This window comes from Bos indicus x Bos taurus, chromosome 7 (assembly GCF_003369695.1).
Source record: "Bos indicus x Bos taurus breed Angus x Brahman F1 hybrid chromosome 7, Bos_hybrid_MaternalHap_v2.0, whole genome shotgun sequence".
NCBI lineage: Eukaryota > Metazoa > Chordata > Mammalia > Artiodactyla > Bovidae > Bos > Bos indicus x Bos taurus.
This window is the reverse complement of record NC_040082.1, coordinates 206,355-225,681: the sequence shown is the minus strand read 5'-3', so window position 1 is coordinate 225,681 and position 19,327 is coordinate 206,355. Positions and strand designations below refer to the sequence as shown.

The 19,327-nt window shown below is 41.0% G+C and overlaps 1 protein-coding gene across 2 annotated transcripts in view; it reads left to right on the top strand.

Moving 5' to 3' along the window:
• CAMK4 (calcium/calmodulin dependent protein kinase IV) overlaps nucleotides 1-19,327 on the top strand; it is a 270,053-nt gene that overhangs the window by 161,985 nt on the left and 88,741 nt on the right. The gene's annotated exons all lie outside the window — the stretch shown is intronic.

The window sequence follows — 19,327 nt, the reverse complement described above, 5'->3', positions numbered from 1 at the left end:
TGAACGCCTGGAGCACAGTAAATTCTCAGTAAATAGTTGCTTCATGGGTGAGTGCGTGAGCAGCTGCTGCAGTGAGTGGCCTCAGAGGAGAAAGATGCCTAGGGGAAGCAGGCTTAGAATGTGCTGGAGAAAGGCATGCCCTCCCTTCCCCCCTCCCCAGCTCCACCCAGTTAAATTTGCTGCCTCTTCAAGAGCTTGCAGAAGTCTTCAAAGTTGTCACTGTAGTTGTTCAGTCACTAAGTCCTGTCCAACTCTTTATGACCCCACAGAGCCCACCAGGCTCCTCTGTCCATGGGATTCTCCGGGCAAGAATACTGAAGTGGGTTGCCATTTCCTTCTCCAGGGGATCTTCCTGATGCAGGGTTCCAACCATGTCTCCTGCATTGGCAGGCAGGTTCTTTACCACTGAACCACCTGGGAAGCTCCATTTTCAAAGGTCTGTCTGCTTTTAATGTTACACAGTGCAGATTTTGACCTTCAGATCGGAAGGAGCAAAATGGCCTTGATTGGAGCCACATATATATCTTCAACAGATAGATAATTTTGTTCAGATGTATATTAAAGTTTCCTTAGAACAGGTTATGTGAATAACCAGATTTTAAAAATTATAGCATTTACACTGTGTTCATTCTTTATAGATAAATGAATCACCTGAGATACGTAAGCATAGGTAGCCTCAACATATACTTATTGTGGGATTTGGTTCATAGCCAATTGGACTTATGTTGTAAATCCTGACTTAAGGAACAAATGACTGACTCAAAGTGGTTTGCTTAACTTCTCCAAACCTCAGAACAAATTTGAAGCTGTTGTGTGATGCTAAGGAAGCCAGGACACTCTGATCTGCTCTAGGGACAGCTTTGTCTTAAAACCATTGCATTCCCTTGTGCTTAGTCAAGACTCCTCTGGACTAGTTCCTTTGAATGTTGCCTAAATTTGTCCATAGTTGTCCTTTTTCAGCGCTTCTTAGCTTACTCTTTCATGGACATATTCCTTCTTCAGGTACATTAATAGAGTCAGATTATAGTTAGATCCTGCTGGCTCTGGAGTCGTGAAGTCTCCCTAAGGAAGACTGACACTTTCTCTGCTAATTGTGGTCTACCAGAGAAAAACCTCCCGTTCTTTGTAAATAATTCCAGGACAGGAATTTTCACAATTAAGTAAATAGTATTTGCTCTGTACCTTCTTACCTCTGTTTGTTTCAGTCATTTTGGAAATAGGAGTCTCTTTTCCCTTCTCCCCAGCCTTTCTGGGTCTCTCATCTTGTAGTCAAGTTGATTTTTATGGGATAGAATTAATTCAGCTATAGATAAGAACGAAAAACTAAATGTCAATAAATTTCATTTATAATGATAAATATTCAAATTTAGCAGAGGACATCTAAAGAATGGTAGACAGCCAGTAAAGCACTCAACTAACTACTCTATGAACTCTTAGTGGTCGTAGATGATAGACTTTTCCCCCGAAAATGTTGTCCACATGTCTGTTGCCATATCTGAGATAAATGTGGTTTCTCCATTAAGTTACTTAATCCTACAGTTATCTTTAAATTTGGGTCAAACTGAAAATATATCCTGCATTATTATCCACTTACTGCTTGCTTTCCTGAGAGATCAAAATCATAATATGGTCTCTTTTTCCTGTACTTAGGTCAAAACCCAAATTTATTTAATTGTAATAACATAAATTCATTCCTGGTCTAATGATGACTCTAATAATATATAATGAATGAACTAATGGAGCAATTGATGAAGAGATAATTATGTTAGCCCATTATAGTCAAATGGTGTATGACTATATTTTGTTAGCAAAAGATCTATGTTGCTGCTAAAAACCTAAACCTTATAAGTATAAATGAAATCTGCTATTTTCATGTAGCATATGAATAGTAAATTGCAAGGGACAATGAATTACAGTTTTTGGAATAAAATCAGTGATATTTTGTGCCCAAGGAAATTCCCCCCAAAAATCTGCACAAAATTACAATATCATGAAAAAAATCTCCACAACATTTTCTTCTCCATCTTTCTCAATCTAGTTACAATTCTTATAAATTTATTGAACTTTTCAAGTGGATAAGGTATGAGATAACTTAAGAGTAAATTTCCAGTTTTTTTTTTCCAGAAAATGATTGTATTATAAGGCAACTAATTCAGCAGTATCTTTCTGGTCTTCTAATTAAAATTTTTTAACTTTTTGTTTTTCTTTTCCTGATTTTTGTCTAACTCTAGTATCAGAATATCTTGTGAATTTTTTAATTTGTCTTTTTTCTGCTTTCTTCTTGTGTTTTTGCTTGCCAGGTTATGCTTGTTCACATGTCAAACATTACTTATAAAAGGTACGAGACAGCAAAAGAGACACTGATGTATAGAACAGTCTTATGGACTCTGTGGGAGAGGGAGAGGGTGGGAAGATTTGGGAGAATGACATTGAAACATGTAAAATATCATATAAGAAACGAGTTGCCAGTCCAGGTTCGATACACGATACTGGATGCTTGGGGCTAGTGCACTGGGACGACCAGGAGGGATGGTATGGGGAGGGAGGAGGGAGGAGGGTTCAGGATGGGGAACACATGTATACCTGTGGCGGATTCATTTTGATATTTGGCAAAACCAATACAATTATGTAAAGTTTAAAAATAAAATAAAATTAAAAAAAAAAAAAAGAAACAAATCAGCAAAAAAAAAAAAATGCTGTTGCCTCGAAAAAAGCAAATTTTATTTTGCTCCAGTAGGCAGTTAAGGTAAGGAACAGATCACTGTAATCTAATCAGGCATTGGACTGATTCAAAGCTGGGTTTCCTGAAAGCAAATCTATTTCTTGTCAGCTCTTATAGGTTTTGCCCTTTCAGATCAGATCAGATCAGTCACTCAGTCATGTCCGACTCTGCGACCCCATGAACCGCAGCACGCCAGGCCTCCCTGTCCATCACCAACTCCTGGAGTTCACTCAGACTCACGTCCATCGAGTCAGTGATGCCATCCAGCCATCTCTACCTTTGTTGTCCCTTTCTCCTCCTGCCCCCAATCCCTCCCAGCATCAGAGTCTTTTCCAATGAGTCAACTCTTCGCATGAGATGGCCAAAGTATTGGAGTTTCAGCTTTAGCATCATTCCTTCCAAAGAAATCCCAGGGCTAATGTCCTTCAGAATGGACTGGTTGGATCTCCTTGCAGCTAGGGGATTTTTGCCAAGGATCCCCTTCCTTCGCGGATCCTAAATGCCAGCTTCTATTCCCTCTACCATATAAGGTGGCCTGTCAGCTGCTGATTTAGAATTCGTTAATGCCTTTAAAGAAAAAGCATAAGCATCAGATATCAGGTTTGCTTTTCTTTATTTTTCATCTCTTCTAGAGCTTGGCTCCTAAAGCCTTCACTTCCTTGGTAGCTCTGTGGTGTCTTCAAGTATACTTTATATTTTATTTAGCTGGTTTTCATTTTTTTTTTTACCTGTATGCTTGTCCACCCCACCATTACTGAGAGCAAAAATTCAGTACATATGGTTTAAAAGTTCTTTCACAGACAGCAGTGTGTCTTCCTCTTTTATGTCAACCCTTGGGACAAGCAGGATGAAAAGCACTGTCCCACTCTGCAGATGTGGAACCTGAGGATGGAAAATGGTCTTCCCCACATAGGGCAAGTGTTCTTGCCTGGAGAATCCCAGGGACGGGGGAGCCTGGTGGACTGCAGTCTATGGGGTCGCACAGAGTCAGACACAACTGAAGCGACTTAGCAGCAGCAGCAGCAGCCCCTTTCAAATTATTTATAAGAGAATAAACTGCTGTTTGTTTTGTTTAAGGAGAATCCCTAATGTATTGCTTGAAAAGTGAAAGTGAAGTCGTTCAGTCGTATCTGACTCTTTGCAACCCCACTGACTGTAGCCTACCAGGCTCCTCCATCCATGGAATTTTCCGGGCAAGAATACTGGCGTGGGTTGCCATTTCCTTCTCCAGGGGATCTTCCCAAACCAGGGATTCAACCCGGGTCTCCCGCGTTGCAGGCAGACACGTTACTGTATGAGCCACAGGGAAGCCACTTGGCCTTGTATTGCTTGGTCCTGTGCAAAAAAGTATTTAAGTTACTCATCTTTCAGGTTTTTCTAAGGCATTATTATTCTCATTTTTTTTTAAGACCACAAACTGTAGAAATTGATAAGTCATAGTCAGGCCTGAAACTCACTACAAACTTTTTTTTTTTTTTTTTTCCATTTCCCCCAACTGAAAATATTCTCTTGCAAGAAAATAATCAGTTGTCAATATGCAGGAGAAGTAGTGGTTATATTTGGAGATTATGCATGTAGCTCCTTAATTACCTGACAGAGTCCTAGTATTTCAGTCCTGATAGTCATTTGTACTTCAGCATTCCTGGGTCTCTGCTCTTGGTGGAAATAAATGGAATTGTCAGGATACAGTTATTAGGAAAGAATCCTAGAAATGGAAATTAGGGCTTTTCTCCAGTCTTCATGGGGTTGTGTCATGGTTGGTTTTATGGTTAACCAAACTCAGAACACATCTGAATTTGTGCAGACTGTTGTGTCAAAAAATTGTCATTAATGTTGAAATGAAGATACGTAAAATCTTACTGTCTAAAAGGATAATTAGTCACTATAATGAGGGCCATTTTTGAATGCCTTTTAGAGTCCTGGCAGTGACAAAGCATTTTACTAACCATGATCTCATTTAATTCTCAACAGCAACACATATAAAACTTAGGCCTTGATATATACATATTTTGTAGACCAGATAACTTGAGGATCAGAGAGGTCCATTAACCATTAGGTCACTCAGTTTACAGTGGATCTAATAACAACAGCAATAATTAAATGGAACTGAACTCTAGTATGTCAGATTCCAATGTATATGATTTTTCTAACACACCATACTGCTGCTATGTAAGCAGATGCTAATATTCTTAATATTTAAAAATGAAACTTCAAATTAGTGACATAACATTTTATTCTGCTTAAGTGTGGCTTAACTTAAACATTAATATGTGTATATATAAATACATATTCTCTTTATGTAGTTTTATCTGTCTACATATAAACAAAACGTGCTTTGATTTGGAGTGGATTTAAAGTCTACTTTTTCAGAAGCTTGACTATAAAGGGAAAAATAAGTGAGGCAGAGAAAGGGATGCAGGGTAAATGGAGGCTTAGTCACTGTTTTAAACTGGCCCACTGGTAACACATTAATTTGCTGAAGGAAGGAGCCTACTGGATAGGGAAGCAGAAGAGATCTGAGAGGGACTTTTATTTGGAACATCCCGGAGATGACCCTGAGGGAATAAGATCAGAGTCACATAAAAGGGTTGTTTTAGAAAAAGTTTCTCTCCTTCTCAGAAGCATAAAGAGTCAAGCTGCAGAAGGGTCAAAAGACCTAGAATAGTCACAGCAGAAAGGAAGAGGAACACACAGGACTTACTACCGGGGTGGGGTTGTGACTCAGGCCTATTTACACGCTAACATATTAGTCTGGTGCACTTCCGCGAGTGCTGGGGAGAGGGGTGGGACGCCTGAGCGGAGTCCCCTGGGCAGTGCAGCAGGCTCAGATGGGCGCCTGTAGGCGGAGGAGAGTGCGTTCCAGGAGCGGATGTGACATGAGTTCATAAGCAGAAAATGAAGAAGGAAAGTGAACCGAGGAATAGCATTCAACCACAAAAAGCAGTGTTTCTTTGGTATATACTGTGTATGTCTCTCTTCCCATGTCCTTTTGAGCCTTCACTTTCTCTGCCATTGCAGTAGACTCCTACTGGCGTTAGTTTCACTTTTGGCCATCCGTCCATCCGTCAGTGTTTAAGGCACAGCTTTGATCCCAGCTTAGGGGCTAGAGCCAGACATCCTGGAATGTGAAGTCAAGTGGGCCTTAGAAAGCATCACTACGAACAAAGCTAGTGGAGGTGATTGAATTCAAGTTGAGCTATTCCAAATCCTGAAAGATGATGCTGTGAAAGTGCTGCACTCAATATGCCAGCAAATTTGGAAAACTCAGCAGTGGCCACAGGACTGGAAAAGGTCAGTTTTCATTCCAATCCCAAAGAAAGGCAATGCCAAAGAATGCTCAAACTACCGCACAATTGCACTGATCTCACACGCTAGTAAAGTAATTCTCAAAATTCTCCAAGCCAGGCTTTAGCAATATGTAATCCGTGAACTTCCAGATGTTCCAGCTGGTTTTAGAAAAGGCAGAGGAACCAGAGATCAAATTGCCAACATCCGCTGGATCATGGAAAAAGCAAGAGAGTTCCAGAAAAGCATCTATTTCTGCTTTATTGACTATGCCAAAGCCTTTGACTGTGTGGATCAGAATAAAATGTGGAAAATTCTGAAAGAGATGGGAATACCAGACCACCTGACCTGCCTCTTGAGAAATTGGTATGCAGGTCAGGAAGCAACAGTTAGAACTGGACATGGGACAACAGACTGGTTCCAAATACGTCAAGGCTGTATATTGTCACCCTGCTTATTTAACTTATATGCAGAATACATCATGAGAAACGCAGGACTGGAAGAAACACAAGCTGGAATCAAGATTGCCGGGAGAAATCTCAATAACCTCAGATATGCAGATGACACCACCCTTATGGCAGACAGTGAAGAGGAACTAAAGAGCCTCTTGATGAAAGTGAAAGTGGAGAGTGAAAAGGTTGGCTTAAAGCTCAACATTCAGAAAACGAAGATCATGGCATCCGGTCCCATCACTTCATGGGAAATAGATGGGGAAACAGTGGAAACAGTGTCAGACTTTATTTTTCTGGGCTCCAAAATCACTGCAGATGGTGACTTCAGCCATGAAATTAAAAGACGCTTACTCCTTGGAAGGAAAGTTATGACCAACCTAGATAGCATATTCAAAAGCAGAGACATTACTTTGCCAACAAAGGTTCATCTAGTCAAGGTTTTTCCAGTGGTCATGTATGGATGTGAGAGTTGGACTATGAAGAGGGCTGAGCACCGAAGAATTCATGTTTTTGAATTGTGGTGTTGGAGAAGACTCTTGAGAGTCCCTTGGACTGCAAGGAGATCCAACCAGTCCATTCTGAAGGAGATCAGCCCTGAGATTTCTTTGGAAGGAATGATGCTAAGGCTGAAACTCCAATACTTTGGCCACCTGATGCGAAGAGTTGACTCATTGGAAAAGACTCTGATGCTGGGAGGGATTGGGGGCAGGAGGAGAAGGGGACAGCAGAGGATGAGATGGCTGGATGGCATCACCGACTCGATGGACATGAGTCTGAGTGAACTCCAGGAGTTGCTGATGGACAGGGAGGCCTGGCGTGCTGCGATTCATGGGGTCGCAAAGAGTCGGACACGACTGAGTGACTGATGTGATCTGATCTGATCTAGCCCAGAAGGCTACTTGCTACTTTCAGTTCTTTGAAACATGACCAGAAACCCCCTCATAGTCAGGCCTTATCCTGCTGTGTCAGGTTCACCACCTGGTTTATTCTCTTCTCAGGCCATTGGGTCACAGAGAGTCAGACACAACTGAGTGACTGACAGAAGCACACACACACACGCCCACCTTGTTAACCAGAGGAATTTTTCGTCCTTCTCAAGGAGCTCACAGTCTAAAAGAGAGAAAATAAAACTAATATGGACCCAAATATTATTTGTAATACTACCAACACCTCCAAAAATGTGTACTGGAGCTTATAGAGACAACCATACTATCACAAGTTTTAAAAAAATAAAGAAGGGCAAGAGATAAAAAAACAATGATAAGCATCAGTAGTACAGAGAAAACCTATCACAAAATACTTTGCATTTACTACAGAATGGTCACAAATTTGGGTGTAAGGATTCATAAATGCTATAACTGGGGCATAAACACAGTCCATTGGTTACAAATTAAGGGGGTCTTCTATGCCAGAAATGACTTCAGGGAGCTAATAAAGCCTTTTGAGCTGAATCTTAAGTACGAAATAGGAAATCAGCAGGTGAAGGGCAGAGAGATGGGAGAGGGATGTCCAGTGCAGAGCATGCTGGGTGGGGGTCCATCTTGGGAATTATTCTAGACAGCAAAGCAGTTCCTGTATACCTGTCAGATGGATGATTGAATAAACTCTATGCTCTTGGGCTATTTATATAGCTTTGGGTCAGGCTTTTGATTTGTAATATGAGAGTTTGCACTGGGAATCCCTTAGACCCATTTCCAGATCTGCAATTTGATTTGGCCTCTTCTTTCTACGCTGTCAGCTCCTTTGCCAGCACCCACAGTGATCCATGGTTCCCTCACTCTCTTGCTCAGTTCAGTTCAGTTCAGTTGCTCAGTCATGTCCGACTCTTTGCGACCCCATGAACCGCAGCACGCCAGGCCTCCCTGTCCATCACCAACTCCTGGAGTTCACTCAAACTCATGTCCATTGAGTCGGTGATGTCATCCAGCCATCTCATCCTCTGTCGTCCCCTTCTCCTCCTACCCCCAATCCCTCCCAACATCAGAGTCTTTTCCAGTGAGTCAACTCTTCGCATGAGGTGGCCAAAGCACTGGAGTTTTAGCTTTAGCATCGTTCCTTCCAAAGAAATCCCAGGGCTGACCTCCTTCAGAATGGACTGGTTGGATCTGCTTGCAGTCCAAGGGACTCTGAAGAGTCTTCTCCAACACCACAGTTCAAAAGCATCAATTCTTCGGTGCTCAGCCTTCTTCACAGTCCAACTCTCACATTCATACATGACCACTGGAAAAACCATAGCCTTGACTAGACGGACCTTTGTTGGCAAAGTAATGTCTCTGCTTTTCAATAAGCTATCTAGGTTGGTCATAACTTTCCTTCCAAGGAGTAAGCGTCTTTTAATTTCATGGCTGAAGTCACCATCTGCAGTGATTTTGGAGCCCAGAAAAATAAAGTCTGACACTGTTTCCACTGTTTCCCCATCTATTTCCCATGAAGTGATGGGACCGGATGCCATGATCTTCGTTTTCTGAATGTTGAGTTTTAAGCCACCTTTTTCACTCTCCATTTTCACTTCCATCAAGAGGCTCTTTAGTTCCTCTTCACTGTCTGCCATAAGGGTGGTGTCATCTGCATATCTGAGGTTATTGAGATTTCTCCCGGCAATCTTGATTCCAGCTTGTGTTTCTTCCAGTCCAGCGTTTCTCATGATGTATTCTGCATAGAAGTTAAATACACAGGGTGACAATATACAGCCTTGACATACTCCTTTGCCTGTTTGGAACCAATCTGTTGTTCCATGTCCAGTTCTAACTGTTGCTTCCTGACCTGCATACCAATTTCTCAAGAGGCAGGTCAGGTGGTCTGGTATTCCCATCTCTTTCAGAATTTTCCACATTTTATTCTGATCCACACAGTCAAAGGCTTTGGCATAGTCAATAAAGCAGAAATAGATGCTTTTCTGGAACTCTCTTGCTTTTTCCATGATCCAGCGGATGTTGGCAATTTGATCTCTGGTTCCTCTGCCTTTTCTTAAACTAGCTTGAACATCTGGAAGGTCATGGTTCACGTATTGCTGAAGCCTGGCTTAGAGAATTTTGAGCATGACTTTACTAGCGTGTGAGATGAGTGCAATTGTGCAGTAGTCTGATCATTCTTTGGCATTGCCTTTCTTTGGGATTGGAATGAAAACTGACCTTTTCCAGTCCTGTGGCCACTGCTGAGTTTTCCAAATTTGCTGGCGTATTGAGTGCAGCACTTTCACAGCATCATCTTCACAATTTGAAATAGCTCAACTGGAATTCCATCACTGCCACTAGCTTTGTTTGTAGTGATGCTTTCTAAGGCCCACTTGACTTCACATTCCAAACCACTTCAGTGTTCTTGCCTTGAGAACCCCATGAACAGTATGAAAAGGCAAAATGATAGGATAGTGAAAGAGGAACTCCCCAGGTCAGTAGGTGCCCAATATGCTACTGGAGATCAGTGGAGAAATAACTCCAGAAAGAATGAAGGGATGGAGCCAAAGCAAAAACAATACCCAGTTGTGGATGTGACTGGTGTTAAAAGCAAGGTCCGATGCTATAAAGAGCAATATTGCATAGGAACCTGGAATGTCAGGTCCATGAATCAAGGCAAATTGGAAGTGGTCAAACAAGTGATGGCAAGAGTGAACGTCGACATTCTAGAAATCAATGAACTAAAATGGACTGGAGTGGATGAATTTAACTCAGATGACCATTATATCTACTACTGCAGACAGGAATCCCTTAGAAGAAATGGAGTAGCCATCATGGTCAACAAAAGAGTCCGAAATGCACTACTTGGATGCAATCTCAAAAACAACAGAATGATCTCTGTTTGTTTCCAAGGCGAACCATTCAGTATCACAGTAATCCAAGTGTATGCCCCAACCAGTAATACTGAAGAAGCTGAAGTTGAACGGTTCTATGAAGACCTACAAGACCTTTTAGAACTAACACCCAAAAAAGATGTCCTTTTCATTGTAGGGGACTGGAATGCAAAAGTAGGAAGTCAAGAAACACCTGGGGTAACAGGCAAATTTGGCTTTAGAGTAAGAAATGAAGCAGGGCAAAGACTAATAGCATTTTGCCAAGAAAATGCACTGGTCATAGCAAACACCCTCTTCCAACAACACAAGACTCTACACATGGACATCACCAGATGGTCAACACCGAAATCAGATTTATTATATTCTTTGCAGACAAAGATGGAGAAGCTCTATACAGTCAGCAAAAATAAGACCAGGAGCTGACTGTGGCTCAGATCATGAACTCCTTATTGCCAAATTCAGACTGAAATTGAAGAAAGTAGGGAAAACCACTAGACCATTCAGGTATGACCTAAATCAAATCCCTTATGATTATACAGTGGAAGTGAGAAATAGATTTAAGGGACTAGAGCTGATAGATAGAGTGCCTGATGAACTATGGACTGAGGTTCGTGACTCTCTCCCTAGCTTACAAATTTAATGGATGCTGGTAATACCCTGTGAAACTGTTTATTTAAGCATGTGAATTTAATACTCTTTGGGAGAGTTCTTAGAAGAAGCAACAATATAGACAAAAATACCATGAATGAAATAAGAAAAAGCATGAATGAAGCTTAGGAGTGGTAGATTTACACAAGGTACAGCAGAATTCATTTAAGTATAATTTTGTGTATTGCATCATGAATGTGTCCAGGCAGCCCTCAGGACTTGATTTCTGAAGCACATCACTCGGGGCTTTTCACCCTGTGTATTTGATCTTCAGTGCCCATCCTCTCCAGGCCAGTGTGTTTCTCACATAAACCTACAGTCATCTAAAAACATCTCCATTTAAGAAAAAGCTGCCATTGGTGGGGCGAGCAGTTGGGCTCCTAATCTTTGTGCCAGGAAGTCTGAGGGCCTCAGGATCTGATCAGATTAGAGCTTTTCAGCTGCGTTGCTTGTGCTCACTTCTGGGCTGGAGATGAACTCAATTCAATTTGCAGCAATTAAGATGACAGGAGCAAATGTACAGAAGTCATATTTTAAAGCAGATCCATAGCGAGAAAGAGGCATCGCCTGTGTTTTCTCATTCTGCATTTAAAATGATGAGAAGATGAGCAGCCCTAGCCATGGGGAAGAAGAATACGTGTTCCAGGAGAAAACAGTGGATGTTGGAAGCATGGCCTTGGAGTTAGAGGCCTGTGGAGGCCATGGGGTGTGGGCCTGGGGGAGACACGGTGCCTCTTTCCCAGAGATCCCTGTGCCCAGGCCCATCGGTGGCTGGGAGGCCTGTAGGAACTGGGACCCCAGGGCAGCCTTTTGGGTTGGCGTTGTGATTAAAATCCTAGGAGAGATTTTAGTTTTAGCAATTGACAATGGAACAACAGGAAATTGTGCAGCGTAGATATAAACTACTTGGTCCTGGACCCTTGAAAATGATCTGAAGTCACTAGTATATTTTGTATAAAGCTATAAACTCTTCCTACCATTGTGTAGGTGGCAAATCATGGTAGTATTTGCATTGCCCATGACTTCATCACTCATAGAAATCACAGATATTGTTGTGTTATATTAGCTGTTCCAGAGATCTCGAAACTGTTTATACTCATCAATTTTTTGAAGCTGTGAATTAAGGTTTGCCACTGGACCTTGTTATCTAACTCAGTAGGTCTTATTATTCTACCACATATCCAAAATGTATTTGACAAGCATAATTCATTATAATTAGTTTCCTTTATAACCCATGTAGTTTAATTATATTTTTTAAACATTCTAAAAACAGTCCAGTAGGCTCTCCCAGACTGCCAGAGGAGGCTGTGGCATACTGCCCTCTGTTCTGTGGTTTGTGCCAGGCAGTTCATTTACACAGGCCACTCTGGCCAGTGCTTAATTAGTGAATCTGAAACCATGTTTTGAGGTTGTTGGTTTAGTCGCTAAGTTGTGTCCAACTCTTGCAACCCCATGGACTGGAAACCTACCAGGCTCCTCTGTCCATGGGACGCTCCAGGTAAAAGTACTGGAGTGGGTTGCCATTTCCTTCTCCAGGGAATCTTCCTAACCCAGGAATCGAACCTGCATCTCCTGCATTGCAGGCAGATTCTTTACTGACCAAGCTACCAATGAAGCCCTGGTTTTGAGCTTAGTGCCTGGAAAGCTATCTTATGCTTTTGCACTATTTCAGAGTTATTTTTATGATAGCATTCAGTTGTTTTTTGAGCAGCTAGTTATCTAGACCTTTTGTCTAATAGCACATGGTTATAATGAGGTGTCAAAGTTCTGATTAAAACTAGAGTTAGGCTCTCTTGTGTAGCTTCTGAGGATTGTTTCTTCATCAACAGTATTTTGTAGTGCTGTTTTATAAGAGGCACTGAAGAAACTGGATGAAAAGTAGACCTCATATAAGAGAACTCATAAAATTAACTTTTAATGCGTTTATGATCTCATTTTATGACATATCTTTATTTTGGTTACTAATTAATTTTCTCAGTTATCATTTGTTACATAAGTAAATTAATATTTTGTGAAAACAATATGTCACTAATTACTCATATGATCTTTGTTGTTGTTCAGTCACGAAGTTGTGTCTCTTTGCAATCCTGTAGACTGCAGCACACCAGGCCTCCCTGTCCCTCACCGTCTCCTGGAGTTTTCCCAGTTTCATATTCACTGAATCGGTGATGCCATCCAACAATCTCATCCTCTGTCGTCCCCTTCTCCTACTGCCTTCAATCTTTCCCAGCATCAGGGTGTTTTCCAGTGAGTCAGTTATTCTGATCAGGTGGCCAAAGTATTGGAGTTTCAGCTTCAGCATCAGTCCTTCCAATGAATATTCAGGACTGATTTCCTTTAGGATGGTCTGGTTGGATCTCTTTGCAGTCCAAGGGACTCTCAAGAGTCTTCTCCAACACCACAGTTCAAAAGCATCAAGTCTTTGGCGTTCAGCCTTCTTTATGGTCCAACTCTCAAACATCTGTAAATGTATTCTCATATCCATGTATCAAAAAATATAAATATACCATTCTATTTTGAATTATTCATTTGTTTCCAACTCTTTGCAACCCCATGGGTTGTAGCCCACCAGGCTCCTCTGTCCATGGGATTATCCAAGCAAGGATACTGGAGTGGGCTGCCATTCCCCTCTCCAGGGATCTTCCTGACCCAGGGATCAAACCCAGGACTCCAGCATTGCAGGCAGATACATCATCTTCTGAGCCAAGAGGGAAGCCCTGAATAGCTAAGTTTCCCAGATTGCTAAATGAAGCAACATTAATATATTTTTATCTAGTAATTGGGCTTCCCTAGTGACTCAATGGTAAAGAATCCTCCTGCCATGCAGGAGATTTGGGTTTGATCACTGGGTTAGGAAGATCCCCTGGAGGAGGAAATGGCAACTCACTCCAGCGTTCTTGCCTGGGAAATCCTACAGACAGCGGAGCCTGGTGAGCTACAGTCTGTGGGGTCACAAAGAGTTGGACACAACTGAGTGACTGAGCACAGTAAACTTTTAACTGTATATACATTGTTTGGTTTCTTGGGCATTTTCTTTTGAAATCTCAGCTGAATTTTTGGTAAGAATTGTTATTGTTGCTCGCGAAACAACTGCTGTATTTTGCTGAATTGAGTCACTTTTGTTAGTGCAAGTTCTATTGCCCATTGCTCGGTGAGGCCAGACAAACCGAAATGTCAGAGTTTGGAGCAGAGAAAGGTTTATTGCAGGAACATGCAGGAGACTGGTGGCTCATATTCTAAAAACCCCCAAGCTTGAGCTCCCCGAAGGGATTTGGCAAAGCATTTTTAAAAGCCAGGTGAGGGATCACAGGGTTTGTGATCAGCTCTGCACAGTTCTCCAGTTGGCAGATAAATGAGGTCACAGGGCAGCATCACAGGGGTTAACACACGCCTGGGGCTGTGTGCTGTGCGCTCATGGTCATCAGGTGGTTAATGTCTTCCATTTGCTAGCGGGAGGCTTCACATCTGTACAACTCAGGGAGCAGGCTTCAGATACTGTTGCCTTCCTCAGAGAGGACTCAACAGAGGGTGTGGGGGAGGGCCTGTCCTCAGAAGACAGCTTAGGGCCCCACTCCATTACATTTTTTTTAATATAAATTTATTTATTTTAATTGGGGGCTAATTACTGTACAATATTGTATTGGTTTTGCCATACATTGACATGAATCCTCCACGGGTGTACATGTGTTCCCCATCCTGAACTCCCCTCCCACATCCCTCTCCATACCATCCCTCTGGGTCATCCCAGTGCGCCAGCCCAGAGCATCCTGTATCATGCATCGAACCTGGACTGGCAGTTCGTTTCTTATATGATATTATACATGTTTCAATGACATTCTCCCAAATCATCCCACCCTCTCCCTCTCCCACAGAGTCCAGAAGACTGTTCTCTACATCTGTGTCTCTTTTGCTGTCACACATACAGAGTTATCGTTACCATCTTTCTAAATGCCATATATATGTGTTAGTATACTGTATTGGTGTTTTTTTTTTTTTTCTGGCTTACTTCACTCTGTATCCCCACTCCAGTACTCTTGCCTGGAAAATCCCATTGATGGAGGACCCTGGTAGGCTGCAGTCCATGGGGTCACTAAGAGTTGGACACAACTGAGCGATTTCACTTTAACTTTTCACTTTCATGCATTGGAGAAGGAAATGGGAACCCACTCCAGTGTTCTTGCCTGGAGAATCCCAGGGACGGGGGAGCCTGGTGGGCTGCCGTCTATGGGGTCGCATATGGTCGGACACGACTGAAGTGACTTAGCAGTAGCAGCAGCAGTAGCAGTCACTCTGTATAATAGGCTCCAGTTTCATCCACCTCATTAGAACTGATTCAAATGTATTCTTTTTAATGCCTGAGTAATACTCCATTGTGTATATGTACCACAGCTTTCTTATCCATTTGTCTGCTGATGGACATCTAGGTTGCTTCCATGTCCTGGCTATTATAAACAGTGCTGTAGTGAACATTGGGGTACACGTGTCTCTTTCAATTCTGGTTTCCTCGTTGTGTATGCCCAGCAGTGGGATTGCTGGGTCATATGGCAGTTCTCTTTCCAGTTTTTAAGGAATCTTCACACTGTTCTCCATAGTGGCTGTACTAGTTTGCATTCCCACCAACAGTCTAAGAGAGTTCCCTTTTCTCCACACCCTCTCCAGCATTTGTTTCTTGTAGACTTTTGGATAGCAGCCATTTTGACTGGCGTGAAATGGTACCTCATTGTGGTTTTGATTTGCATTTCTCTGATAATGAGTGATGTTGAGCATCTTTTCATGTGTTTGTTAGCCATCTGTATGTCTTCTTTGGAGAAATGTCTGTTTAGTTCTTTGGCCCATTTTTTGATTGGGTCGTTTATTTTTCTGGAATTGAGCTACAGAAGTTGCTTATATATTTTTGGGATTAATTCTTTGTCAGTTGCTTCATTTGCTATTATTTCCTCCCATTCTGAAGGCTGTCTTTTCACCTTGCTTATAGTTTCCTTTGTTGTGCAGAAAGTTTTAATTTTAATTAGGTCCCATTTGTTTATTTTTGCTTTGATTTCCAATATTCTGGGAGGTGGGTCATAGAGGATCCTGCTGTGTTTTATGTCAGAGAGTGTTTTGCCTATGTTTTCCTCTAGGAGTTTTATAGTTTCTGGTCTTATGTTTAGATCTTTAATGCATTTTGAGTTTATTTTTGTGTATGGTGTTAGAAAGTGTTCTAGTTTCATTCTTTTACAAGTGACTGACCAATTTTCCCAGCACCACTTGTTAAAGAGATTGTCTTTTCTCCATTGTATATTCTTGCCTCTTTTGTCAAAGATAAGGTGTCCATAGGTGTGTGGATATATCTCTGGGCTTTCTAGTTTGTTTCATTGATCTCTATTTCTGTCTTTGTGCCAGTACCATACTGTCTTGATGACTGTGGCTTTGTAGTAGAGCCTGAAGTCAGGCAGGTTGATTCCTCCAGTTCCATTCTTCTTTCTCAAGATTGCTTTGGCTATTCAAGGTTTTTTGTATTTCCATACAAATTGTTAAATTACTTGTGCTAGCTCTGTGAAAAATACCATTGGTAGCTTGATAGGGATTGCATTGAATCTATAAATTGCTTTGGGTAGTATACTCATTTTCACTATATTGATTCTTCCAATCCATAACATGGTATATTTTTCCATCTATTAGTGTCCTCTAATTTCCTTTACCAGTGTTTTATAGTTTTCTATATATAGGTCTTTTGTTTCTTTAGGTATATATACTCCTAAGTATTTTATTCTTTTCGTTGCAATGGTGAATGGAATTGTTTCCTTAATTTCTCTTTCTATTTTCTCATTATTAGTGTATAGGAATGCAAGGGATTTCTGTGTGTTGATTTTATATCCTGCAGCTTTACTGTATTCATTGATTAGCTCTAGTAATTTTCTGGTAGCTAGTCTTTAGGGTTTTATATGTAGAGGATCATGTCATCTGCAAACAGTGAGAGTTTTACTTCTTTTCCAATCTGGATTCCTTTTATTTCTTTTTCTGCTCTGATTGCTGTGGCCAAAACTTCCAAAACCATCTTGAATAGTAGTGGTGAGAGTGGGCACCCTTGTCTTGTTCCTAACTTTAGGGGAAATGCTTTCAATTTTTCACCATTGAGGATACTGTTTGCTGTGGGTTTGTCATATATAGCTTTTATTATGTTGAGGTATGTTCCTTCTATTCCTGCTTTCTGGAGGGTTTTTAAATAAATGGATGTTGAATTTTGTCATAGGCTTTCTGTGCATCTATTGAGATAATCATATGGCTTTTATTTTTCAATTTGTTAATGTGGTGTATTACATTGATTGATTTGCAGATATTGAAGAATCCTTGCATCCCTAGGATAAAGCCCACTTGTTCACTATGTATGATCTTTTTAATGTGTTGTTGGATTCTGATTGCTAGAATTTTGTTAAGGATTTTTGCATCTATGTTCACCAGTGATACTGGCCTGTAGTTTTCTTATTTTGTGGCATCTTTGTCAGGTTTTGGTATTAGGGTGATGGTGGCCTTATAGAATGAGTTTGGAAGTTTGCCTTCCTCTGCAATTTTCTGTAAGAGTTTGAGTAGGATAGGTGTTAGCTCTTCTCTAAATTTTTGGTAGAACTCAGCTGTGAAGCTGTCTGGACCTGGGCTTTTGTTTGGGGGAAGATTTCTGATTACAGTTTCAATTTCTGTGCTTGTGATGGGTCTGTTAAGATTTTCTATTTCTTCTTGGTTCAGTTTTGGAAAGTTGTACTTTTCTAAGAATTTGTCCATTTCTTCCAACAAGTTGTCCATTTTATTGGCATAGAATTGCTGATAGCAGTCTCGTATGATCCTTTGTATTTCTGTGTTGTCTGTTGTGATCTCTCCAATTTCATTTCTAATTTTGTTGATTTGACTTTTCTCTTTTTGTTTCTTGATGAGTCTGGCTAATGGTCTGTCAATTTTATTTATCCTCTCAAAGAACCAGCTTTTGGCTTCGTTGATTTTTTGCTATGGTCTCTTTTGTTTCTTTTGCATTTACTTCTGCCTGAATTTTTAAGATTTCTTTCCTTCTACTAACCCTGGGGTTCTTCATTTCTTCCTTTTCTAGTTGCTTTAGATGTAGAGTTAGGTTATTTATTTGACTTTTTTCTCGTTTCCTGAGGTATGCTTGTATTACTATGAACCTTCCCCTTTGCACTGCTTTTACAGTGTCCCACAGGTTTTGGGTTGTTGTGTTTTCATTTTCATTCATTTCATTGCATATTTTGATTTCTTTTTTGATTTCTTCTGTGATTTGTTGGTTATTCAGCAGCATTTTGTTCAGCCTCCATATGTTGGAATTTTTAGTAGTTTTTCTCTTGTAATTGAGATCTAATCTTACTGCATTGTGGTCAGAAAAGATGCTTGGAATGATTTCAATGTTTTTTAATTTACCAAGGCTAGCTTTATGGCCCAGGATGTGATCTATCCTGGAGAAGATTCCCTCCATTACGTTTTGATTTGTTCAAAAATCTAGAAAGATCCTTGTTACTATAATATCTAGAAACTGCATGACTGAGCTTGCTCCTAAAAGCAGCAATAACGTTCTGTCTGTTGCGTTTTCCTTTGGGAAACATGGGTATGGCCGTCCCTCTGGATCTGCCAGCAGTTGCTTGCAGCGGCTGAGCATCCCTTCCCAGTCCAGTGCTTTTTTTTTTGCCATGATAAGGAACAAAAGCAAATGTCCACAGTCTGAAATTTTTTTGGCATCCATTCACTTAACAATTAGTACTGATTCCACAAATATTTATTGACCACCTACCATGAACAGCTTTGCAGGGATGATCAAAGCAACAGTATAGTGAGAAGGCTGATAATTTTTCCACAATACCCAACAGAAGACATTGACCAAACACATCTACCATAGTGATGCTATAGAGAAAAAGATTGCAGGATTTCACTTTCCTTTGCTTGCTCACCAGTATCTTCACCTACAACCTTATATCTCAGTTATAAACCTGCATTTGCAGCTTGAGAAGTTCCTTCCTATTGCTCTTCCCAATCCATCATGAATGGCCTAGGTCATAGCTCTACTTATTAAATATTTAAAATTGAATATCTGAGTTTCAGAAACTTGTCCTTGTGACATTCTGATGAGCAAATCAACTGAGAACAAAATTTTTCTTTTAGCAGAAGGAGCCTGGAAGAGAAGCAGTTGGGTTTTTATGGCAGAACCTAGTAATGGTATACAGAGTTCACGGGGGATCAGGTGGGGAAGGCACCTGCATTTGAGCTCCTGCCCTTATGCCTGCTCTCAAGATGTTTCTGACAGCAAGAGTTAATACATTTCTTGGCTGTACAAACCTTAGTGTAGCATATATTTATGGTGATGTATTTATTAGCGATTTCTCCATTATGTGTGGTCTCCTCAGAGGCAGGGCCCAACTCTTATTCCTCTTTACCTATTTGTTTTTGGCTGTGCGG